Source organism: Cornus florida, unplaced genomic scaffold (assembly GCF_030987335.1).
Source record: "Cornus florida cultivar Cherokee Brave unplaced genomic scaffold, ASM3098733v1 CherokeeBrave_3.0.0_Hap2_Chr11, whole genome shotgun sequence".
NCBI classification, from domain to species: domain Eukaryota; kingdom Viridiplantae; phylum Streptophyta; class Magnoliopsida; order Cornales; family Cornaceae; genus Cornus; species Cornus florida.
This window is the reverse complement of record NW_026775581.1, coordinates 70,845,241-70,872,912: the sequence shown is the minus strand read 5'-3', so window position 1 is coordinate 70,872,912 and position 27,672 is coordinate 70,845,241. Positions and strand designations below refer to the sequence as shown.

At 42.8% G+C, this 27,672-nt stretch overlaps 1 long non-coding RNA gene across 1 annotated transcript; it reads right to left on the bottom strand.

Moving 5' to 3' along the window:
* Nucleotides 1–163: 163 nt before the first annotated feature.
* Nucleotides 164–27,672, bottom strand: LOC132286633 (uncharacterized). The gene is made up of 5 exons (XR_009472826.1): nt 26,414–27,672; nt 15,046–15,929; nt 8,991–9,080; nt 8,796–8,897; nt 164–391 (listed from the first exon to the last, which is right to left on the bottom strand). It is a non-coding gene; the product is annotated as an uncharacterized LOC132286633 (long non-coding RNA).

Below are 27,672 nucleotides of genomic sequence, written 5' to 3'. Positions count from 1 at the left end.
TCCAAGCCCAGAAAGTGGCTCTAACTCCCATTTCAATTGTTTTCTCCCCCCAGTCAAGAATTGGTCACTTAGACCATGCAAAGTCTGCCCAATCACCATAAATACATACTCACATAATGATAAAATGACATTTCAACATTAAATGAAATTGGTACATCATTCTTTCATCAAAATTAAATCCGGCTACATCTTTGTGACCAAATGAGGTGATTTAAACAAATATACACAACCGAAATAATACATCTACATTAACGTCAAAACGATTATAAAATATTACATGTTTATACCCAAAACTTTTACAAATGATAGCATGGATTACAAGATGCCAACTAATTCCCTAACTACGCCCCTAGCATATAAAGGGTGTCATCTGCTCCGTCACTTCCAAAACCTGAAATTGTTTAAGATAAAGGGGTAAGCACCACCGCTCAGTAGAGGATGCCTAAACGGCGTTTCCTCGAGTCGAGTAACCATGGCAACAAACACGTAGGAGCATAGTAAGATGGAGAGGGATCATGCAAGGGACTTTAATTCACCAATCAACCACCAAGGACACAAACTAGGATTCAAATATCAAATGTATGTCATGCATTATGTGTCTAAACCACACACACAACCGACTCATACACACTCACATCAAAAGTGTACTAAGTGGCCGGACTTTGGGTAGCTCCTTCCGTCCTTATAGCCAATTAGTACCGCCGTTAAAGAGGTACCTCCCCAAGACCGGTTTTAAGAAAAACCTTTACTCCACAAAATTTGCAAAACTCGTTTTCACCCACGACTTCCTACATACTGCAACGACCCTCACCCTGGCCAGACACAATATTGTTCGCTTTTGGCTCACCCAGACCAGAGACTTCCCAGGGGGTCACCCATCCTGGTACTACTGCAAGTTAAGCACGCTTAACTACAGAGTTCTGATGGGTTCACGGCCATCACGGCTTTAAAACGCGTTGTGTCATAGAAGGGTGTTGAATCTACATATAGCACTTGCCCCATCCACACCCAGACGATGTGGGATTGTGCACCTGTAGCTCACCCAGTGTGGTAGTGCAACGACCCTCACCCTGGCCAGACACAATATTGTCCGCTTTTGGCTCACCCAGACCAGAGACTTCCCAGGGGGTCACCCATCCTGGTACTACTCCAAGTTAAGCACGCTTAACTACAGAGTTCTGATGGGTTCACGGCCATCACGGCTTTAAAACGCGTTGTGTCATAGAAGGGTGTTGAATCTACATATAGCACTTGTCCCATCCACACCCAGACGATGTGGGATTGTGCACCTGTAGCTCGCCCAGTGTGGTAGCCTACTGGTGCCCCCTGCACACGCTCACACACACCCGCCCACAAGGTCGCCACATTCACCCCCCCTTTGGGGCCCAACGTCCTCGTTGGCCACACTTCCGGCTGGGTCAGGCTCTGATACCATTTGCAACGACCTTCACCCTGGCCAGACACAATATTGTCCGCTTTTGGCTCACCCAGACCAGAGACTTCCCAGGGGGTCACCCATCCTGGTATTACTCCAAGTTAAGCACGCTTAACTACAGAGTTCTGATGGGTTCACGGCCGCAACGACCCTCACCCTGGCCAGACACAATATTGTCCGCTTTTGGCTCACCCAGACCAGAGACTTCCCAGGGGGTCACCCATCCTGGTACTACTCCAAGTTAAGCACGCTTAACTACAGAGTTCTGATGGGTTCACGGCCATCACGGCTTTAAAACGCGTTGTGTCATAGAAGGGTGTTGAATCTACATATAGCACTTGCCCCATCCACACCCAGACGATGTGGGATTGTGCACCTGTAGCTCACCCAGTGTGGTAGCCTACTGGTGCACAATCCCACATCGTCTGGGTGTGGATGGGGCAAGTGCTATATGTAGATTCAACACCCTTCTATGACACAACGCGTTTTAAAGCTGTGATGGCCGTGAACCCATCAGAACTCTGTAGTTAAGCGTGCTTAACTTGGAGTAGTACCAGGATGGGTGACCCCCTGGGAAGTCTCTGGTCTGGGTGAGCCAAAAGCGGATAATATTGTGTCTGGCCAGGGTGAGGGTCGTTGCAAATGGTATCAGAGCCTAACCCAGCCGGAAGTGTGGCCAACGAGGACGTTGGGCCCCAAAGGGGGGTGATTGTGGCGACCTTGTGGGCGGGTGTGTGTGAGCGTGTGCAGGGGGCACCAGTAGGCTACCACACTGGGCGAGCTACAGGTGCACAATCCCACATCGTCTGGGTGTGGATGGGGCAAGTGCTATATGTAGATTCAACACCCTTCTATGACACAACGCGTTTTAAAGCCGTGATGGCCGTGAACCCATCAGAACTCTGTAGTTAAGCGTGCTTAACTTGGAGTAGTACCAGGATGGGTGACCCCCTGGGAAGTCTATGGTCTGGGTGAGCCAAAAGCGGACAATATTGTATCTGGCCAGGGTGAGGGTCGTTGCACACACCACTCTATCCACACCAACACCATACCATAACAATTTCATGAAGATGCATTACAACAAATTTAGGACAACCATACATTCCATCATCAACACACAATTACAATTAGAAAAATAGGCATCGTTTTGCTCATAATTAATCAAGAAGTTCACATTGGCAACCAAACCACATAATATTTAACTTTAATGCAAGAGATAATCTCGTGTAAGCAAGTTGTCATATAATAAGCATTCTAGACATAGTTTAACTCACAAGACTTGGCATTTACCTCAATTAAACCACATACCATACACAATCATACACATAGTTAATACAATCTTCCAATTTGGCACACTTAGCATCATAATCATCATGCTTTTCAACACATAAAAAGGCACTGATTTCAATTCAAACAATAATTAAGCAATTGGAGATCATGCTTAAAACCCTAGAACACAAATTACTCAAATTCCACCACAATAAGCATGCTTTCAAGGGAAAAACAAGAAATTGATTACAACAACTTAGGACTACACAATTTAAGCAAACCCCTACCTCAAAGATACAAAACTCTAGCTTGCTCCAAGCTTGAAACTCCGCCAAATCGAAAGCTTTCACCATCAAAATGAAGAGGAAGAGAAGGGGAACAATATTTCCTCTTGGAGCTACCCCAAAAGCTCAAGCCCAAGCCTAGGTTGAAATCTCCAAGTGCCCCAATGGCCTCCAAATTCACATCATTGTGTAGATCAAGAGATGCTCTACAACTTCTCTAACTAGCCCCTTTTCCAAATCCAACCTCTAGAAATTTCAAAAATCTCAATGTAGTCAAATCTCTAATTTCTCACCATGGTTGTGTAAAGGAGAAGAACTTTCTCTTCTTGGGTACACTCAAAATCAAAGGTTATGGCCTCTAAATCGAAACTTTTCAAAGCTTATACATGGTGGATGATATATGTATAGATGTAATGTCTCAGATTTTTATGGATTTTTCGGTATTTTATTTTTATTTATTTATTTTCCATGCATCTTTTTACGCGCCATGTGGGACCCGGTGATTTTATTGCATTTATTTATTTTTTTGAGCATGGATGGTTGTTATATATATATAAGAATATATATGTGTGTGTGTGTGTGTGTGTGTAGTTAGTGATGGATGATATCTTTGTGGCACGTGTGTGATTGTTTAAAAGAGGGGGGGTTAGTTTGGTACTTTAGTGGGTCAAAGGGGAAGACTCATAATGGACCACACATTTGAAAGGCTAGTCAAACCTTGGACTAAATCTCATCACTCTATCTCTCCCATTTTCGGCCACCCCTTTTCCTTCTTCCTCATTTTTCATTTGCTTCTCTCTCTACATATCTCCACCTTCTCTCCAGAATTTCTCTATGTTAAGGTGAGATTTGTGAAGAGCCATAGTTAGAGAAAGTGTAGATCTACGAGGGCTACGTTTTAGCACCGGTCTTGCAACCATTTGGTGGGATTTCGTATTTGGATCTTGAGCTTGGAGTTCATCTTTTGAGGTAGGGAAGTTTAAATTGCAATTTCTTTGATTTTTGTGAGTTTTCTATTATGTGTAATTGTTGAAAAGCATGATATATGTGAAGGTATTGTTAATTGCAAATTAATGTTTTTGAGATGATTGTGCCTTACATGATTCATGCTATAAATGTGATGATTTGACGTATATGATTTAGAGCATGTTATGATGATGATGCTATATGTTAATTTCCTTGAGAAATGTTAATGATTGGTATATTGCATGCATATCATGGACATTGGTTGGGTTCTTGGGTTGGAAAGGATGTTTAAAATGGTTTCCAACGATTTGTGAAAAATTGATTTGAAAGTTTTGAAAGGTTTTATTCGAAAAAGTTTTGTAAAAACGGACGCCTTGGAGTTGCCATGTGGTCCGGGGTTAACTAATCTAGAAAGGGGCACGAGACGGAATTTGGAAGTGTGTAGTTGAGCTACCTAGACCCCAAATGACGCTAGGGAGATGCCTTAAGTCAAGGATGGCTAGCCAATTCCCTTCGTGATGCCTAGGAGTTGCCTAGGGTCGGGTTGTGTAAACATTTTCGGTGTGGGTTGTGTTGTGACACAAATGGTTTCGGAAATGGGGAGAGTGCATTCCATTGCATCTCATTACATCATTTGCAAGGCATGAAGTTTAAACTTATGTTGTATAATTGTCTCTTTCCCCATTGTGTGATCCCTTCTCTTGTTATCCCTTGCTTTGGGTGTGATTCACGGGATTACAATAAGTATACTTTAGGCAATCTCTAAAGAGCCGCTATGCTCACCCTATATCTTAACATTTTCAGGACATAACAAGGATGTTGTGGATGATACACCCCCACAAGCTTAGAAGTAGTATGCCAACCATTTTTCGATAACCGGGGTGTCCAGGGCTTTGCCCCGACTAATCCACTGGACCCGTACAAGGCGACCCCCCCCACACGGATCGGGTAAAACAAGTAGTATGCCGACCATTATTTTGTTATCTTTTGTAAATGCATTCTTTTGAACAATTAACTACATGTAATGACCTTATTCTTTTGTCGACTCCATACGAAGTCGTTATATTATGCCATGGAGGCCTTAATTTGAAATCCTATTCTTTTGGACATGTATATATGTTTTACGGTGATTTGATTCTCAACAATGTATGAATGGTTATATTTTAATGAATCATTGATGTTAAGTTGGATGATGTTCATGAGCTTAAAGTTAATGTTTATGCACTTGGGGTAACATTTGAACAAGTTTGGGAAGTGATCATATCAACCATTTCATTTATGGGCATCATCTAATCGGTTAGATAGGGTTGTCTAACCGGTTAGTTAGGCGGGGCGGGGCAGTGCATGGGTTAGATGTTCCTATCTAAATGGTGGCAAACATAATAGAGGTTAGATGGGGTCATCTAACCGGTTAGATGGGTCCTTAGTTTTGCATGTTCTCTAGACTAAGCCATCTAACCGGTTAGATGAAATCATGTACCCGATTAGATGGGCGAGTATTTGCACTTTGACCCCAGATTTTAGTATAATTACCTAATTACCCCTAGACGTCAACCAAAGCACATACTGACAATAGGAAATGACAGTTTTACCCATGACAAGTTTAGAAGCTATAATGAACGCACTAAATGACCATTTTGCCCTTTTGGGTTCTAAACCATTATTTGACCATGATAAATGACTATTATACCCTTATGGACTCTAAAACTATTATAATGACGTAAAATGACCATAGTACCCTTGTGTGACCTCGGGTTCGAGTATGGACCCGGTTAGCGATCTGAATCCCCGGGTTTAGATCATTACGATAGATATAGAAAGAGAAAGTGTGGGGAGGAAAAAGGTGAATAGTGGGAAAAATGGTCAAACTCCTCCTATTTATAGACCCCCATCACTTCCACAAGTTACATCACTTAACCCCAAAATTCCATAACTAATTACTCCCTTCCTCCGAGCAACTTCCATGAAATTATCCTAAGGCAACAATCCATCGGAGATATAATAATAAAGCCCTCCAATGATTATTCACATAGGCCCTCGCCATTCCCGTGCACTTAGGACACCCCGGACCCACATAGGATCCCCCCAGTCCAAAACTCGAAAATGTCCGAAATGGATCGGAATGCATTTATAGGAGTTCTAAACTCAAAGATATGACCAAAATGACTCTCAGAACCCACATGGTGTGCCAATCAGTACCCTGCACACAAACTGAGGCATCGAGAAAAATAGAAACCGAAAATTCAAAAAATGCTGAAAAATCCGTGACGTCACACAAACTCCATTAACCAAGCCAAAAAAAAAACCCTGTAATCCCACACCAGTTCTCAAACCTTGAACAACCAACCAGCAGCCATTCAGTTTAGAACCCTACCCACAAAATTCGATGGCAACCAACAGCCATCTCCGAAGGGTCTATCACCGTCACGCCGTCATCGCATAACAGCCAATGTCTTTCACCAGAGCTCGCCGTCGAACTCATCACTTCATCATCGTCACCAGTTCTAGTTCACACTAATCTGTCAACGTCTGCCGAGATCTTTGCAATTATTCACCGAAATTTCAGCATCCTCTTCGCGATTTTGGAAAGTCAACTTTGGATTATTACAATCTTTGCAATCGTTAGTTGTCACCAAAATTTGAGCGAGACTGATTTTGGAAAATCAACTTTGGGTCATTGCAATCCTTATTGTCATCAAAATTTCAGCGCTACTGATTTTGAAAAGTCAACTTTGGATTATTCCGTCTGGTTTGGAAAGTTCAGATTTGGGTTTGGAAAGGATATACTCCCTCCGTCCCATAAAAAATGTCACTTTCAGGGAACCGTGACTCTCACAAATTGAACTGACACGGTTCCCTAAACACGACACTCTTTGCGGGACGGAGGGAGTATTTTGTTTCCCTTATAAACCAGATTTGACCAAACTCAAATTTAAATTAGTCAGATCTAGCCCATTTCAGGAAGCAGCAAATTGAATATTCAGGCCCAAGCTTATCCCGGCTCAAAAGATCAGACCAAATTTAGCCACAACAAAATAGTTCAGCTTGTTCAACTAACCAAAAAAAAAACTTCAGAAAAATATTTGGAGCCGAATTTCTCTCTCATACACCTTGCAAAGCCACTTCCAAGCATCTACGAACACTCAAAATCGGACTCGGTAAAGGTACACATGCTTCACTAAGAATTGTTCGAAGTACTTTTATCCATTTGTTGAGCCAATGAATTTGCAAAAGGTCCATACTAGTTCTGCCCCAACCTAACTGGGACAGTTTAAATGGTGTTGTTATTTCCACTTGTTGATGTCTTTGCACTTGTTGGCTTCAATTTACTTTACGGTAGTCTTAAAATAATTTCACATTAATCTTACTGTTAAAATTGCATTGGAACTACAGTCCAAAAGAAGTACATCAGTCAACACTGTATTCATGAATGAATACAAATCAATAAGAACAGTGTTGGGGCCTCCTAATTGAGCCCTAAGAGCAACTCCAATGCTCTCTCATTTGGGCCTCTCAAACTCAAAATATGAGAGTTGGGTAAAAAAAGGCCTCTCCAATGGGCTCTTATTTGGGCTCTCAAAATTTGGGATTCTCAAATTTTCTCTCACATATACCAACTGCCAATTTTTTTTGGCAAGTCTCTCATTTTCCAATACGATGCTGTTTCTCATCAGTCATCACCCACTCGCATCTCTCTCTCTCTCTCCTTGTCTGTTGTAATATAGAGAGAAAAAAATTCCGATTACTGATAGTATAGAGAGGGAAAATCATCCGATCTGAACCAGAGGAAGAAACCGGTGCCCTCTGCTTCTCCACTCTTTCTTCTTCTCTCACTTCTACTTCTTCGCCCTCAATCGCTCTCGTCCTTCGTCCATTTCAGAACAAAAGCTTCCAATTCTGGCAATTTCCTCGGCGACGATCCGTTTGGATTCTATCCCTGGGATTCTTCCGACGAAGACGGTGATTTTCTTTCTTGATGTTTCTTGGTGGACTGAGTTGAGAGACAGCGGCTGAAGCTTGCGAACGGCGAACCCGAACTGGAACAGCGGGCGATGGAAACTGAAAGATATGGGTTTTGATTTTTTGAACAATCTGAGATGATATGCCGATATAGGTTTTGATATAGGTCTTAGGTTTTGAACTTTTGATTCTTGCAGACAGATAGATCAACTAAAATATATGGGTTTTGAACTTTTGATTCTTCTAGATCTGGTAGTTTGTAGTTACAGAGAGAGTTGAGAATGAGAATGAGAATAGAGATGGAGGCGATTGGGGAGGCGGAAATGATTTGCCCTAAAAATATATATATTTTTAATAATAATATAATCAAATATATATAATATACATATATATATATATTTCCGAAAAAGAAAAATAAAATTATATAAAAAAATTAATTCACAAATAGTGGTAAAAATATTGTTTTTTTTTTTGTTTTTGGTCTTTTTTTGACCAGATATTTTAGATTTTTGCTTCTTTTAAATTAGATTTAATTTTAGTTTCCTTCTAATGTCTACAACTTTACTTGGAATGTGCCTAATATTAATATTACTGATGCAAATATGAATGGTGGGAATGGTAGTTGAAAAAGAGTGGTGGTTGTGTCAAAAAATAACATTTTGCATTAAATGCACCATTGGAGCAGAATTGCTAAAATGTAGCATTTTGACATTGTAGCACCTGTCAAAATATAGATTTGGCATGCAAAAATGACTTTTAGCATTGGAGATGCTCTAATAATGAGTTCAAGCTCATCACATCTTCTAAATGAATTGCGTCACCAAAATTTTGCACACCAAGCCAAACTTGAACTATTAATATGTACAGAAAAGAAGTCTTACTATAACTTATTCAGAAACCTTCATCACTAGGTGTGCCAACTTTGTGAACCTGTGTCTTGCAATATAGTTCTGCACAGGTTAGCGCTCTCCCTAATTTTTTATCTATAAAAAATGACATATATATTGTTAATATGTAGCTCAAATGCATAAATAACTATCAAATGTGTAATTCAAATTGTTAAAGAAACAATAAACCTGTTGAGCCACACATGCATTGCCCAGTGTTCCAGTTGTACAAGGCATATTTTGCTTTGTGCGGTTTTCTTGATTTCTTCTACTTTGGCTCTTCAAAAAGAAAAATAAGGACTGTCAGAATTAGCATAATACAAAATCGATCATTTATATCATTAGAAACATAACTATTACCCAAAGGATCACCTCCCCCTCCTTTGAACTACAAAACTTGACTAGATACTCCCATTGGTACATTGGCCAATCTTTCTTCATCAAAATCCCAACACAAATAATAATCCTTTTCAGATTGGACTTGAAATCCCTCCATTTTTCTCCAGTTGATATCATAGTCCACTTTCTTGCTATGTCCCCCACAACAAATATTCCCTTCAAATTTAGGCAAAAACAAATCACTTCTTAACACTGCTACAAAATTTCCCTTCAATTACAGTACTCATATCACTTTTACTTTTCTATATGATCATCAAAAACCAATCACTTTTTCACAGAAAAGTAGAATTTTCTTATTATACTTACCAACTCCTAAAATTCTCTCATCAATTTCAGAGGAAGGTAATCTTCAAAAGAAAATAAGACAAAAACCACATCAATGAGAAGAAGAACAAGAAGAAAAAAGAAATTGTGGCTCAGAGTGCTCCGATAAATCCATAAGAATGATGTTCACAGCTAGCCCATTGTCACGGGCCTAGAGATTTGGCGCAGCGGCACGACCCGTGCGGCACCAAGGCGTTGCTTCAACTCGCGCAAGCACCCTGGTCAACCACCATGACCTGCCTTCCCAAAAATACATGCTGACTGGTTTCAGCCTGCCTTGGCCTCGTTAGGGGAACGACTCCAGCTCCAGCTCCCGACCAGTTTATGCAGGGATGGCCAACTCCCTTCTTTATAGTCAAGTCCACGACCAGCGACAAGCTCCTCAAACTGAACCGAGTCTACCTGCCTCAACTCTAAAGAGGTACCATCATGTGGTCCTGCACGCCCTTTCCCTGGAAACATTCCCAGTCAATCTCTGCTCTTTGCCAACCAACATGCGTGTCTTCCATACTCATGGAGTCAGTATGAATCACTTCGTGACACTCTCCCACCTGAATCCTGTGACGCCCTCGTCGTAGTACGGCGCTGCTCCACTGTGTCCACTCCTTTCCAAAGTCAGCCTCCAAGTTGTATGCTCGCCTTCCCACCATCGCTTCCTTGTGCAACCTCTGCATTGCACTCGCCCAATGATATGTCTCGGACCAAGGGGACGTCCACTCCTCTAGGACGCAACTCTTCGTCATGCCACCTCCCTGACATCCCGAGCAAGCAAAGGCCTCCTGCCGACTTGATGCATGTAGACACTAAAATTTCATCGGTTTTTCCCTTGACAAATTGGTCCATCAAATATGGGTCTCATAATTAGTTAAATTATTTAATTGGCCCAAACTTGGTCAACTTAAATTATTTAATTAGCCCAGTCCAGGTGTTTAAATAAAAAGATAATAATTCTTAATAAAATATATTTGGAGTAATTATTTTTATGGATAATTATCACAATATATGGATAATTATCATAATATAACCGGTCCGAACAGTTATGATTTTGTCCTTATCAAGAGAGGACACATGTCATCATCCTATTAATTCAAGAAACCTATAAATAAAGGAATGGAGGAAGGAGGAAAGGGGTCCAAAAATTGAGAGACTCAAAAATCCAAAGGCCAGAAATTTAGAGGGACAGAAATTGAGAACTCTAGAAATCTAGAATTCTAGAGAGAAATACAGAAGCTCTGCCGACATGCATCCCTAACACCCAAACCTGAAGGCGAAGAGTAACAAGCACATCAAATCATGTTGTTCATCAAAATTCCACAGTGATCAACAAAAAGCACAACCAAAGCGGTGCCGTTCTTCATCAAATTCAACAAATCTTCTGAAGGCAAAGAACAACAAGCACAACCAAAGCCGTGCCGTTCTTCCACAAATTCTCTGAAGACGAAGAACAACAAGCACATCCAATCCAAAGTCGTGCCGTTCTTCCTTAAATTCAACAAAGAACAACAAGCACATCAAAACCTTGCCGTTCTTTCCAAATTCAACAAAGAACAACAAGCACATCAAAATACCGTTCTTTCCCTGCGATTCAATAAGTTTGAAGAATCACTAAGCAACACTGTTCAAGATCAAGCTTCATCAGCCCTCGATCAGAAATCATCAGCGGTCTTCCTCATTTACAAATACTTGAAGAAGATTGCCAACAAACTAATTCAAGTTCAAGCTCCAACAGCCCTTAAATCCAACCAACAAAGGAGATCGAATCAAAGGATATTTTCTTTCTTTTGTAAAGAATATCTCAAAGGATTGTACTCAAATTTTTATAAATTAATAAAATTATATTTGCTCCTTATTTTGTTCTTTATTTGCAGACTACGAAATTTGTGTACAATGCCCGCCGTTCTCCACGGTTTGCATCACCCAAGGAGCTCGCACAAACTTTGGTGCGCACGGCCCTCCGACCCTCCGATGCGCAACTTCAAAGGACGCTTCTTCCTGAGAAGATGAAGGTTCTCCTCCAACTGCATTGATTCCCCATCGACGCTACTTCAATGCACTGTCTTCTTTCTCAGACCCCTGGATCGACAAGGGGGCACACCTCTGTGCTTAGCCCAAGTCCTGCTCTGATACCATTTGTCACGGGCTTAGAGATTTGGCACAGCGGCACGGCCTGTGCGGCACCAAGGAGTTGCTTCAACTCGCGCAAGCACCCTGATCAACCACCATGACCTGGCCTCCCAAGAATACATGCTAACTGGTTTGGACCTGCCTCGACCTCGTCAGGGGAACGGCTCCAGCTCCCTACTAATTTGTGCAGGGATGGCCAACTCCCTTCTTCATAGTCAAGTCCACGACCAGCGATAAACTCGTCGAACTGAACCAAGTCAACCTGCCTCAACTCTGAAGAGGTACCATCCTGTGGTCCTGCACGCCCCTTCCCTGGAATCATTCTCAGTCAATCTCTGCTCTTTGCCAACCATCATGCGTGTCTTCCATACTCATGGCATCGTTAGGAATCACTTCGTGACACCATGTTCCCATAAATCCTCCAATGACGATAGATTCTAACTCTGCTAAGAATAATTTTGAACATCATGTGGGAATTATAATTGTTGAAACTGAAGTTCCAAGGTGTAATGAAATTTAGAACAATTCCTTAAGAAGACGGAAAATTCACTTGATATTCTTACAAAATTTGTGACACAGAAGTTTCATGTTCACAATTTGCCCAACAGGCTGTTGTTTTTATATTATTTATTTATTTTATTTCTCTTTTGCTAAATGAAGAGAAAGATAAATAGAAATAATCTTTGTGTAGGAGGATGTCATGAATGTATTATTTAAAAGGCTAAACATGATATGAAAATGAGAAGGCTATGAAAGAATGAAGAAGAAGTATCACCCGAGTCTTGGAAAAGTGTGAATTAGTTGTACTTGTTTTGCCCCAAGCAAAGAGTTCATTAGCCAACAACAGATGCACTCCATAGATGTAAAATTGAGGACCATTACACTGCAATTGAGTGAACCAAAACAAATCTTAAAAGAGAAGATACTAAAAAGGGGTAGGAAAAAATGCATATTGGTCAAGTCAAAATTTTAAGTCAAAAAATGCATATTTTCCATTCATGTGTGATGTGGGTGATGAACGATTAAAATAAGAGGCATGAGAGAGACTGTGGAACACGAGCTTACTTGACTGACAGTGAAGTTTAATGGTATGTATTCCGATGTAGGGGATGTGGGCAATGTTGGGCCAGTAATCACCTTTATTTTCCTGGCACCGTTTTTCAAGGAGTGCACATTCATTGATTTCTAAACAATGAAGCATGGAAGGCAGACCTTCCTTTGGTAAGGATCGAAGCTTAGGGCACTTATACATCTGTAGACGTTGAAGAGAGGTGAGATTTTGGAGGCCACTGCCACCACCTGTCCCCCTAGATGATGATGATATGGATTTCAGATATGGGCAGTCTTCGATCCATAGATATTGAAGAGAGGTGAGATTTTGAAGGCCTTCTAGTGATATGGATTTCATACTCGGCAAATCTTTGATGCGTAATTTGGTTAAAGTTGTAGGAAGTATACAGTCATCAGGAGGAAAAGAGACCAGGTCTTGATATCCACCTTCAATGCTGAGTAGTTGAAGAGAGATGAGTCTGTGCAGACCCCACTCTGACAAGGGCTTCAGCACTTTCCCACAACGGTGAATAGTAAGCTGAAATAGGCTGGGGGGCAAATTCCCATTCCCATTGCATTGGGTAAAGGACTCAACGCATGGACAATCATCTATCCATATGGATTCAAGTGATGCCAAACTTTGAATCTGATAATTGGCAACGACCTCATATTATTGCAGCCGCTGATCCAAAGCGATCTCAAGTTGGGGGGTGGGACAAGCAGCAGCCTCTTTCCGGAAAGTCCTTGAGAATTGGACATCGATTTATACGTAGGAAATTGAGGTTTTGAAGAATCTGGTTGGTCGTAGGCAAGGATCTCAGATTCTCGCAATAAAAGACTTCAAGTGATCTGAGGTTGGGTAATCCTTTTTCTGGGAACGACAAGGACTCCAGACCATCGCAATACCATATATTCAGTTCACGGAGACTAGCAAAATTGTTATTCTTTACACAACCACCAACTAACATTCCAACTTTTGGCCAATTCCAGATGCTTAATGTTTCAAGTGACGACACGATAATTTTGAGGTTGAAGTCCTCCTCCTATCGCTGCTGCTGTAGCATAGTCGTCTCCGATTACCAGTACTCCAAATTCATGCAATTGCGAATATTAAGATACTCAAGAGTGTTGGGTGACATATTTTCAGTGGGCCAGGAACTCAATGATTCACATTTACCGATCTCCAATCTTTTAAGACCAGAAATGCCTTCAGGAAGGGACTTCAACGCATTGCAATCCCTTATCTCAAGTCTTCTAAGCAAGGACGGGACACCTGCATTTGCAAAGCACAAAAGTTTTGAACACCCATCAATTGTGAGAGAAGTGAGCTTACTCACCTCATTTGGCAACCTCTCAAGACTCGCACAATCTTCTATCCACAAATCCCGAAGATTAATGCAATGCAGTCCTTCATTTTGCCATAGTTGGTTGCATTTTTTGAACACAAGTCTTTTAAGTGCTACCAAAGATTGCACCAATGCTTCCTCAAGCTGAGATAGCCCTCTAATATTTACAACTTCCAAGCTAATTAGTGAGGTTACGCCAACTATACTTTTCAGCACCGCCTCCTCACACTCTTCCAAGTATAATTTTTTAAGAGATGGAAGACTTAAAGGGCAAACATTAACCAATTTGGGACAACCACACATACTAAGATAACGGAGGCGAGGGAATTGACTTCCAGCTTCTTCAGCACCAGTGGAAATAGAAGACCATTTTTCCCATCCCGGCATGTCCTCAAATATCAGTGTCTCTAGTGATGGAAAAGGAAGTCCATCCCCCAAATTTTGTACGCCATGCATGCTATTAATGCATAACTCTTTGAGCTTGGGTAGTTGTTTGACTGGTGGTAAAGATCTGCATTTTCTACAGCCTACAAGACTCAAGTTCACCATTGCAAATTTCGTGCCCCCATAGATCTTCCCAGGAACAAGCTTGGACTTGGAAACTTTGTTGGCAGATCAGGTGCCCTGTGGGGTATGTGAAGATCCCCTAAGGCTAACACCAAGTAGTACATAGTATATACCTAGAAAGTAAGTTACAACCCTAGCATAAAGTATTATCTAACACCTTCTAGGTGAGTTGAACCAGAGACATCGAACCATATAGACTGCTTTTTATCTAGGTTAGGTGCTTTATGAATATGGTAAAACTTGTATGAAGCTTAACAAACAGACCTTGGAGGAGATAAGTCACGGACACATCAAAATGCAAGAAGAATGAACAATCCATAAATTTTACAGTGGAAATTAGATAATCCAATACCGCTATAGCAAATTAGACCTGAATCAATAAGAAAAAGAAAACCATTAAACATAAGAATATATAATTGAAGAACAGTACTCACTTTGATGCATAGATATCCAGTGCAAATGAAGTGCTGGATCTTCCCAGGAACAAGCATAGACTTGAACTTTGCTGGCAGATCAGGTGCCCTGTGGGGTATGTGAAGATCCCCTAGGGCTAACACCGACACCATCTTAACCCTTTTGATAGAACAGCTCAACGTACAAAATTATTCAATAAATTCCCAAAACCTGCAATAATTACAAATTATAAAATTACTAGCCATGAAAACACCAAATCAAACTGTATAATCACATTGCTATAAGCCCTAAAATTTTGTAATGAAACATGATCAACTCAAGTTTCAACATCTGCACAGACACATATATAAGAACCTAAAAATTTTGAACTTAAACATGATTATTAAATTAATTAATCAAAACTACTTACATGAATAACAGGAAATGACTATGATCACCCAAAAGTTTTATTTTATTTTATTTTATATTTTGCGTAAAGGGTGATTGTATATATAAAAGAGAAAACTGTACAAACAAGGCACATGGCCATACAAAAACTAGGAACCGAGCAAGAGGCAAAGTCCTAGCAAAATCAAAATGAGAACACCTAGCCAAAGCAACACAAGAATAAGTGCAGAGGCATTAGAAACTATTAGCTGAAGGCTGTACACAAACTACAAAAAAAAATAAAGTCAGTTGTGAATGTATAAATTCAAATCAAGAGCAAGAGCAAATCCAGTAAATAATAAATCTATATTCCTATTCCATCTACCTTCAAGAACTCTATGGTATGTCTGCAATTGAGTGAAGATCCCAGTCCTGTACATGGGAATTATCCTAGGCCAGCCAAAAGTTATATATACAAAACCAAGATTCATACCCAAAAAAAAAAAAAACAAGATTTATGAGTGAACCTGAAATATACCTGTAGGTGCAAAATTTCGCTCAACCAATAATGATTGAGAAAAATAAAACAACTCACTCAGAAATAATAAAAATAAATAAGAACAGTGTATAGAGAAGCGTGGAATTGCTTGATCCTTTATTGGAGGTCTTAGCCTCTATTTATACACAAAATATTGCAAAATTATGGTAGGACTCGCCTTGCTTGCCCTCCAATTCTTTCTATATAACCATTCTTTTCTAATAGAGTTCTTTCCATTGTCGAATTTTCCATACATAGAACTTGCCTTGTACAGAACTTCCTATCAGAATTTTCCTTCTACAGTAAATCATTCAAATGGTAGGACTTGTGCATTCTTGGGCTGAATATATTTTGATCCGGCTGGGCTTGAGTAACAGGCAGGATGTTAAATACTCATAAGCTGGGCTGATGACTTCTTGATTCGGCCTTGATGGAAGTTGGAGGACAAATAACAATGGTCTTGGGCTGTAAATACCTTCAACTTGGGCTTGAGCACGATGGGCCTTATATGTCCTTGGAATGTAGACATGGGTAGTGGTGACGTGTGCGCTTTTTATTGGAGGGAGTTTTTTTTCCCTCCACACTTTGCCCCAAATTTCGTTTTTAATTGAGCGACGGCTCCTATTAAAGAGGGAATTGAAACCGGTTTTTTACTTTGCTTCAGAAACGGTTCGAGGTCTTTCATTATTACTCCGACGTACAAGATTTTGCAAGAGTTACATTTGCCCTTGCTGCACTTCTGCGCTCTTCATTCCATCGCTTTGTCAGGTTAGTCTCGCATCTTACTCTTCAATCTTTCCTTATGAGTACTTCATCTACTCCCGAACGTAGACCTTGGGGATTCTGAATCCACACCTTCATCTTCCCCCGTTCGCATTAGGGCTCCCCCTCCTAGGGTTTCTACAGATCGCCCTTTGTCGAATCCATTAGGTACTTCCCCTCTTCCAACCGAGACATCTACCTCAGGCTCTGATTATGTTCTTACTCATGACGAGAAGAAAGCAATCATCTCTATTCGCCGCATCAAGTTCTCTATTGCTTCGGTAATGGAAGAATTTGATATTCCTGAGGGAGTAGAAATTGCAGAATATCCCGAGGGTGCCGATTTTACCTCCGGCGAGGGAATTGAGGAGGATGAGTTGCTTCTTTCGGTGGGGCATCTTAACGCCCTTCGATTCCCTCTTCATCCCTTCTACCATTTAGTGTTTAATAAGCTGGGTCTTGCCCCCCTTCAGGTAAACCCTAATTTCTTTCGCATTCTTTCGGCACTGTTGGTGCGCCGGAAATTAGAGGCTCTAGATTTGACCCTTGCCGACCTTCTGCTTACTTATAATATATCTAAGCATGGGACCGAGCCTGGTCGCTTCTTTTTTACTTCTCCCCTTCATCAGAGAATATGCACGAACCTTCCTTCATCCGAAAAGAAATGGAAAGAAAGGATGGTTATAGTTAAAGGAAAATGGTTCGTGTCCCAATCAACTGTGCTTCCCATCCCGCGCAAGTTCGGGAAATTAGGTATAGAATATTTAACCTCCATTCATACCAAGTGTTCTGGCTGTTTTCCTTGCAAAGTCTTAATGTTTCGACGTATTTATGAGTTTCTTGGTGTTTTTTCAGCTACATTCCCATCCTCCACAGCAAGGAACAGACTTTCTTTTCTTGAGGAACGAGTCTGGAGTGACCCCTCGCCTATCGAGGACCTACTACCTTCTTCAAACCTCAAGGACATTGCCTCCAGTGCCGTTGCTGCAGACCTCATGGATCTGTCTCTACCATCCTTTGACAGTTTTCCCATGACTAAGGAGGAGATACGAAGGGCTGAGGCTTTAAAAAAGAAAGCTGAAGATGCCCAACCCTTGGTCGTTATTAGATCAACTGAGGATGAGGTGGAGGTTGAGGAACCACCAATGAAGAAATCTCGCCTCAACCCCTCATCCTCTGGCAAGGGCAAGGTCCCTTCTAAAAGCAGAGGAAAAAAGGCTGGAGAGGCCGAACCTGAAGATGAAGTCAGGGCCTTTGTTCTAGCTGAGACCGGGACTCCTTGGACTCCTTCCTTCACCAGGGCTGATAGGTCAGTCCTGCACTCAGGGGATTCTGTGATTACAGACCCTTCAGCTGCACTGGCGGTGGCTCGAGGAATGTGGCTCCCAAAGGACGAGGAAGCCATCAGCCAAATGGGGTTGGAGCAACTACTCCCCTCTGCCCCAGTTCAGGCCATAGAGGTTCGCATTGCTCCTTCAGAATTATATTACTCTTGCTTGCTTGTGTTTCCATTTATGCTTATATTTGCTTCCCTGTTAAACAGAGTCTATACCACACCATGGCCCTCTGCGCCACTGCTAAAGCTCAATCCCTCTCCATCAAGAAGTTGGAAAAGGATCTTGACAATACAGAGAAGAGAGCCACTACTGCCTCTACCAATCTGAAGATAGCTTCTGAAGCCAAGGATGCGTATAAGAGGCAGTTGTCAGCCTCTGAGGCTAAGGTGGATTCTCTTCAGGCCGAGGTTCAACGCCTGACCGAGGCTCTTACTACTTGCTTCAAGGCGGGGAAGCAAATGCAGGGGCGCTACTCCTGTCTGGCGCACCTGGCTAGTGCTAAAGCATTCCGGTCTGGCTATAATCAGGGCTCAGGCCCTAAGACGATGGATCCGGACGCTTTTGACAAGCAGGTGGGGGTGCACTTCCCATACGATGAAGGGCCAGAGGCTTTGGAAGCTGAAATCCGCTTTGCCGAGATGGTGAAGGCACACCTGAAGGGTACTCCTAGCTCCCCTGCTCCTGCGGCTTCAACTCCTCCTACCTCAAGTCCTAATGTACCTTCGATCCGAAGAGGAAGTAGAACCATGTATTTTGTTTTTATGAACAGCCTGTTTTGGGATAATAAGTAATGAATATAACTTTTTGTTTTAGGCTTGCCTGACTTGTTTTTGCTGTATGCTCTTGATACTGTTCATATTTCTCTGACTGGTAATGTGTTTAAACACTAAACATTGTCTTTATGCTTCGGATTTATGCTATCCGTGAAAACGCAAGGATTGTGCGAAGAAGGAGATCCTTTTAACAGTTTAGTTGATATCGCAGGATAACTCATATGGACAATTATTTAACTGTTAAATGAACCCTCCTTGCCTTTTACTTGTCTGCAGTAGACGTATACATACTATTTCCTTCTCGTGTGTTCCTGATATGGGGTGGAGTATGATGAACTTATGATATATCCGAATCCACAGGGTATTAAACACTTGGAGTCCGGAGGAAAGAGTTCTGATCCGGGTACCAGAGGTCTAAAGTGAATACTCCTCGGCACTGAGTGTGGAGGAATATTGCTGAATAGGACACTTAGGGTCCAGATCTATCTTGGATACTTAGGATTCGAGGCGAATTATCCCTCGGCACTGAGTCGTGGAGGACTAGTGCTGAATAGGACACTTAGGGTCCGAAGCTGTCTCGGATACTTAGGATCCGAGGCGAATTATACATTCCCTGGCGTGGAGCCGGAGGGGGGTTTTGTCGAGCCGAACACTTAGGGTCCGAGGCGAGATTTTCGTCGAGCCGAACACTTAGGGTCCGAGGCGAGATTTTTGCCGAGCCGAACACTTAGGGTCCGAGGCGAGATTTTTGCCGAGCCAAACACTCAGGGTCCGAGGCGAGATTTTTGCCGAGTCAGACACATAGGGTCTGGGGCGAAATTTTTGCCGAGCCGAACACTTAGGGTCCGAGGCGAGAGAACTACTCCCCGGCGCTGAGCTCGAGGGGAGGTTAAATGAATTACTCCCCGGCTCTGAGCCTGAGGGGAGGTTGTGCCGAATCGGACACTTAAGGTCCGAGGCGAATGAATTACTCCCCGGCGCTGAGCCTGAGGGGAGGTTTGTTTTACATTTTTCCTCAAACCACTTATCATGAGGCCGAGGACTCAAAAATGATAGGAGGCCAAGAAAGCGAGTAACAGTGGCTGTGAAGTTTTCCATTTGTTGAGTTTAGAGACCTGCCTCCACTGATACTCCCTTCTTGGCAACCAAATGTTGTGGACCACGCATATATGAACCACATTTCTTTTCTATTTCTATCCGATGTGGGACATAGACTAAATTTTGTCAAAAAGGTCGGTGTAAGGAATGCCTCTGGTATTGAGCTTGACAGCCTTAAATACCAGTGGGCCCTCCTTACACCGTGATTAACTATTTGAATATTTCCATATATAACAGAATGTGGCACATACTTTTTTGTCGATATGGGATAGAAAGGTTTAAGCACAGGCCATAACTCATGTTTTGTTTTTGGGAAAAAATCAGACGAATGCCATGCATAGTATGGTCCCCCATTTTTAGAAAAAGAAACAAAAATAGAGGAAAGTGGTACAGAACATAGAAGCAAAATAAAGAAAAGCTTGGCTGACTGTGGACATACGCAACTTTATTTGCGAAGAAGTTGTAGCAAAATGGACAAACTTAACTAATGGAAATACCATTTCAGGTGTATTGCGTTCCAAGGACGCGCAATGGGACGTCCGCCAGCTTCGGCCAAACGATATGCTCCTTTCCCCACTACTTCCGTAACCCTGTAGGGTCCAGTCCAATTAGGTTCCAGTTTCTTTACATGAGCTGTCTCCTGCTTCAAAACCCAATCACCTACCACAAAGCTCCTGAATCTGACGCATTTGTTATAACTGTTACACACCTGCTGTTGGTATGCCGCGAGACGAATTGCTGCTGCATCTCTCCTTTCATCTACCAAATCAAGGCTATGTTCGAGTTGTTGCTCATTGTTCCCTCCAGTACCAAGGATGTCCGAAGGGTTGGGATTATGGACTCGGTAGGAATGACAGCTTCAGATCCATATGCCATAGCAAATGGGCTTTCTCCCGTGGGTCGTCTTGGAGTGGTTCGATAGGCCCAAAGCACTTGAGGGAGATTCTCGTACCACTTTGTCTTCAACTTCTCCAATTTTTTCTTTAAGCACCCGAATATCGTGCGATTAGTTATTTCAGCTTGCCCATTGCCTTGTGGATGACTAACTGCAGCCAATTTTTGCAGGATTCCATGTTCGCTAAAGAATTTCCTTGTACTTCTGTTATCGAGGTTCTTACCATTGTCCATTACGATGACTTTTGGTACCCCAAACCGGCAAATAATGTTGCTCCAAATGAAATGCTTTACTTCTTCGTGGGTGACGCTGGAGAAGGCTTCAGCTTCCACCCACTTGGTGAAATAATCAGTAGCCAGAAGCACATGTTCCTTTTTTTCCATGGTTTTGGGTAATGGTCCTACTATATCAATCCCCCATTGGGCGAACGGCCATGGATTAGCCATGGCGTGCAAACCTTCGGCAGGTTGGTGCTTTATTGGACCATGGCGCTGACACTTGTCACATCGTCTTGAGTATTCCTCGGCATTCCGAGCCAAGTATGGCCAGAAATAACCTTGGGTTAGAATTTTGTGTGCGAGGGATCTTCCTCCGGAGTGGTTTCCACAATCTCCTTCAAGAACTTGTTTTAGAATTGTGAGAGCCTCAGTAGGGGTTAAACACTTAAGATAGGGACCGGAGAATGACCTTCGGTACAACTGGTTATTGATGATTGCGTACTTAGCCGCGGTAAGCCTAAGCTTCCTTGCCTCAGCTTTCTGATTCGGGAGAACCCCTTCCTTGAGGTAGGCCTCGATTGGATCAATCCAGCAGGGCTCGCGTGGTACTTCCGGGATCACCATCACCTCTTGCCGGGGATTAATGCTGGGTTCTTCGAGAACATCGATTGGAACAAGCCGAATCAACTCTTCATCTGAAGATGATGCGGCTGCGGCCAATCGATCTGCTTCGGCATTTTCATCTCGTGGTACCTGATGGAACTCGATTTGATCGAATTCCCGGATAGCACTCTCTTCAGCATCTTTGTACGACTTCATTCGTTCCTCCTTGGGAGAATATTGCCCTGTCACTTGATTGATCACAAGCTGTGAATCACTAAAAACTTTTAAACATCGTACCTGTAGCTGTTTAGCTAGCCGAAGTCCGGCGAGCATCGCCTCATACTCGGCCTCGTTATTAGTAGATGGGAAATCTAGCAAAATTGACTGCTGCAGCTTGGTACCTTCGGGTGTTGTGATGTCAATCCCGGCCCCTGCCCTTTTCCGGTTGGAAGAGCCATCAACCCGTAACTCCCAGTATGGCTCTTGAAGTGTCGGTTCTTCAGGTTGATCTTCGTACTCTAGTAAGAAATCCGCTACCGACTGCCCCTTGTGAGATACCTTTGGTGCATAGGTGATGTCAAAAGAGCTAAGTTCAATAGCCCATTTGGTAATTCGACCAGACAGGTCTGGTTTAGCTAGGATAGCCCTTATAGGGTGATTTGTAAGTACCACTATGCTGTGAGACTCGAAGTAATGTCGAAGTTTCCTCTTGGCATAAATTAACGCCAGGATTACCTTTTCTGTCTTGCTGTACCGTGTCTCGGCATCCGTCATCGTTTTGCTTGTGTAAAAGATTGGGTGCTGAACCTTGCCTCCTTCTTTGATTAACACTGCGCTTGTTGCTACAGCTAATACTGCCAGGTACAGGATGAGAGTGTCTCCGGGCGTTGGAGCAGAAAGGATTGGGGGTTTTGTCATGTAGCTTTTCAATTGATTGAGAGCTTCCTACTGCTGAGGTCCCCACATATCTTTATTTTTGGATCGAATAGCATCAAAGAAAGGTTTATACTTATCAGATAATCGGGATATGAACCGGCTGAGAGCCACAATTCGGCCGGTTAGAACTTGCACTTCCCTGCGGGTTTTCGGCTCCTGGTTCTGTATGAGTGCCTTTGCCTGAGCTGGGCTTACTTTTATTCCTCTTTTATTTACGACGTGCCCAAGGAACTGTCCTGACGAGACGGCGAAGGAGCACTTGGTGGGGTTCAGCTTCATATTGTATTTCTTGAGAGTATCAAAGACCTCCTGGAGGTGCTTCGGGTGGTCCTCTTTCCGTATACTTTTGACCACCATATCATCGATATAGGCTTCAACTGTATTTCCCAGCAGATTATTAAAAATTTTATTGACAAGTCGCAGGTAGGTGGCTCCGGCATTCTTTAGACCGAAGGGCATCACTCTGTAGCAGTAAGTGCCCGTTTCTGTGATGAAAGCGGTTTTCTCCTCATCTTCAGGATTCATGGGAATCTGATTATAGCCGGAGTATGCATCGAGGAATGTGAGCCTTTCATAACCCGTCGTAGCATCCACCATTTGATCAATCTTGGGCAGAGGAAAGCTATCTTTTAGGCAAGCTTTGTTAAGGTTGGTATAATCTACGCATACCCTCCATTTCCCATTCTTCTTTTGAACGACTACTACATTTGAGAGCCATTGTGGGTATTGCACCTCTCGAATGAATCCTGCTTGTAATAGTTTATTTACTTCCTCAGCTATTATGCGATTCCGTTCAGGTGCGAACCGTCGGTGCCTCTGCTTGACTGGCCTGAACTCTGGGTTAACCTTCAGACTATGGCATGAGACTGTAGGATCGATCCCCACCATGTCCGAGTGATCCCAGGCAAAGACATCCGAATTGCACTGAATGACCCTGATCAATGCTTCCTTCTCTTCGGCTGTGCAAGATGAGCCAATGTAGGTGATCTTCTGAGGGTCTCCGAGGACTACCTCTATAGCTTCGAGGGACTCCTCGGTAGGTGCTTCAGCTTCGGCTTCTTCCTCTACCTTGAGATACTTGGGCAGAGGGTACTGTAACTGCTATTTGATTGCGTCTTTGGGATTCGCCTCTGACTGAGGTGATTTCGACGCTTTCTTTGCTTCATGTAGCGTTAGCATGTAACATTCTTTTGCAGCAACCTGGAATCCGGGGATAAACACCTCATTACTTGATGAAGTGTAGAGGGGACTCCGTTCATACGATGGATCCAACCTCTCCCCATAATGAGGTTATAAGATAGATGAATCTCTGTCACGACGAAGTTTTCCTTCAGAGTCCTCTTTGCTGCAGTAACGGATAGATCGATCACCCCAAGCGGATTCACCTTAGTGCCATCAAATCCCATTAGGGGGCTGGAAGTTGGCCTGATGGATGATGGTGAAACCCCCAACTGATCAAAAGCTGTTTTTGTAATGATGTTGGCGCTACTTCCCGGATCTATCAGCACTCTTCTGATCATATAATTCGCTACCAGGAGGCTGATGACTAAGGGGTCCTCATGCGGGCGCTGGACTTTAGAAAGATCATTGTTACCGAATCCAATGTTGATGCTGCCTGGTGCAATCGTGTTTACCGAAGACAATCTTCGTAACTTATGAGCCTCCCTCAGCCTGGATCTGTACAACTCTTCAGACTCTTCATTATCCTCTGACCTTCCGTGTATAGCATGGATAACCTTTACCTGGCCGCCCTCTACCCGTCGAGGGTTAACCTCCCGAGGTTTTACGTGCTCCTTCGTGGCGAGATACTCCACCAATTCTCCTCTCGCTATCATGCTTTCTACCTGTCGCTGTAGGGACCTGCAATCATTGGTGATGTGCCCATAATCTCTACGGTAGGCACAATGTTTGCTTTTGTCCCTCTGCTCCAAGGGTTGTTTCATGGGCTGAGGAGTCGCAAGCCTCGTCTTATTCTCTTGGAATAGGCGCGCCAAGGTAGTACGGAGAGGGGTAAGCCTGTCATCTGTCCTTCACCTTTTCTCAGACGCTTGGGTGACTTGTGTGGCGGTATGAGGAACCTTCTGCATCCTTGTGCTCGCAGCTTTCTCTCGAGACTTGTTTTCTACTGTGACGAGGGTAGCGTGTTGTGCACGGTGGGCTACGTTTTCCTCCAACTGAATGTAGATTTGTGCCCTAGCGTTCAAAGTCTGCATATCCGGGGGGGAATATTTGACCAAGGATGTGTGAAACTTGGTTCCCTGGATCATTGCCAACTTAAATGTTTCGATTGCCGTGGCAGGGTGGCAATCTGTTATCTCCGAGGCCTCCATGTTAAACCTGGATAAAAAATCTTACAGAGTTTCTCCCTTCCTTTGCCTTATGGTGAAAAGGCTGGCGATACTTTTCTTCTGCTTCTTATTTCCGCAATACTAGGCTAAGAACATAGTGCACAAGGTCTCATAGTCAGGGATAGACTTGTGTGGCCTATTCCTGAACCATTCTAACGTTGCTCCGGTTAAACTGGTAGGTAAAACCTTACATATCCACGGATCGTTATGATCGTCCAGTGCCATCTTTTGCACATAATGATCGAGATGCCGAGCGGGGTCTCCTGCCCCATCGAATTGGGTGAAGGATGGCATAGTGAACTTCTTCGGCCTCTCCACAAGGTACACCTCGTCAGTAAAGGGGGTCTTGACCAAGGAGTTCTTGTGCTCCCTAGCCATCTCGGCTGGTGTCTGGACTCTCAAGAGCTTCTTTTCGTCGAAGGCATCTTGTGCGAGTGCGCCATCTGGAACGCTATTGGACCATACCATAAGCCTATGGCTGGACTCGGCCTGTTCGTCCTGTGTGCGATGCGGGAGATTATCCGAAGCAACCGCCTCGGACCTCATCCCTTGCCTTTGCTGAACCTCACTAGGTCGCGCCCTGTTGGGTGGTGTCTCGTTGGCTGGAGGCTCGTGAACCGGAGGTAAATTCTGGGTGGGGGGTGGTGCTGCAGCATCGCCTGGTGGTGGTTGTGGCGTTAGCCTAGCCATGGTCGTGTGCAGCGTATGAGTCTGCTGCTGAAGCGCAGCTATCTGGGCGACACTCGTATCGTTTGCTTGCCGGAGTGTCTCAAATTGGTGCAAGAACTCTTCTCGCATCTTTTGCATCAATTCTATCTGTTGATTCATTGCTGACTCTCCATTTGACATTCCAGACACGACTAAAGGATTTAATTTGAAGAACAAGTGGGAGTATATTTTTATACGGTTCCCACAGACGGCGCCAAAGTGTAGGTGCAAAATTTCGCTCAACCAATAATGATTGAGAAAAATAAAACAACTCACTCAGAAATAATAAAAATAAATAAGAACAGTGTATAGAGAAGCGTGGAATTGCTTGATCCTTTATTGGAGGTCTTAGCCTCTATTTATACACAAAAGATTGCAAAATTATGGTAGGACTCGCCTTACTTGCCCTCCAATTCTTTCTATATAACCATTCTTTTCTAATAGAGTTCTTTCCATTGTCGAATTTTCCATATATAGAACTTGCCTTGTACAGAACTTCCTATCAGAATTTTCCTTCTACAGTAAATCCTTCAAATGGTATGACTTGTGCATTCTTGGGCTGAATATATTTTGATCCGGCTGGGCTTGAGTAACAGGCCGGATGTTAAATACTCATAAGCTGGGCTGATGACTTCTTGATTCGGCCTTGATGGAAGTTGGAGGACAAATAACAATGGTCTTGGGCTGTAAATACCTTTAACTTGGGCTTGAGCATGATGAGTCTTATATGTCCTTGGAATGTAAACATTGATAGTGATAACGTGTGCGCTTTTTATTGGAGGGAGTTTTTTTTCCCTCCACGATACCCAATGGAGCCTCTCCAAAGATCAAATTCATATGTTTTTATTTCGTCATGTCCCTTTCCAATAGAGATATAATCTGCTACTTGGAGACTAAACCATATAATCATCACCGTGAACATGATAACATTTATTGCCACAAACTTTATACCAGTAACATTTATATCTAGTTGAACAAGTAAATAAATATAAATAAATGTGTACCTTAACCGAAAAAGTGAATAAATAAATAAACAGATCAATAGCTAGCCCAAAAAATAAAATTTCTGAATTTCTCAAACAATAACAATGAATTGATCAATACAGATAATAACACTTAACTTTTATAATATCAGGCTAATCTCAAAAGTTACTAATCTCAAAAGTTATACTTCAAGTGGGCAACTGAAAGCGGCACAGTGGACAGAAGTTACAAACTCCAAGCCATCGAACAATGCAGTCTGTATGAAAATGATGGAAGCAAGACATCCGGGTTGCCTCCGAACCAACCAAGAGCTGTTCCAAGCATATCACACACTTCATCCTAGTACCCGAATTTTCGACTTTCACCCTCTCTAAGGCCTCAACTGATGCCTCACAGGCCGGCACTCGCCTCAACTCCATTGGCACCATTGTATCTGCACCTTCTTCTTCTTCTTCGTCTTCTGCACAACCCACTGCATCTATAGACACTATCGTGGGTAGTACCGGTACGTTTTTTCGGAGATTTTGTTTCACCATTAATTTGGCAGATTGAATGATACCAGGAATCACGAAAGGCTGAACATGTAGGGGGACACCTATGTGATAGAGCATATCTGATATTGTGGACCAATTGTTGTTGTGACATGTCAATCGGTCGCATGGAACCCAAAATTGCATAGACCGTGTGTTGTATTCGTAGCGATCATCATCCTCCGAATCATAATCATCATCGTCCGAATCATCATCATCATCATCGGATGGTGGACATGTGAACCCTACGCGGAAGTCGATGTAGAATTGGTTGTAAGGTTTTGGGTCGGCGATGGCAATGATTCCAAAATCCCCTTGCCATGCACTACACGAATATTGCAATCCATTCGGAGGGAGAACAATCAAAGATCACGACCGGAGATGAGAAAAAAAATACAGAGAGATGATGGTGACCAATGCTTCAGTTGATGGTACGTTGATTGTGTTCTTGTTCTTCTTCTTGTTTCTTGCTCTATCTCTGTTATGATTCTAATGCTGCGTCTACTTCTGCTTCGGTTTGTAAGATTAGGGGGTTGGGGTGGGCTTTTGTT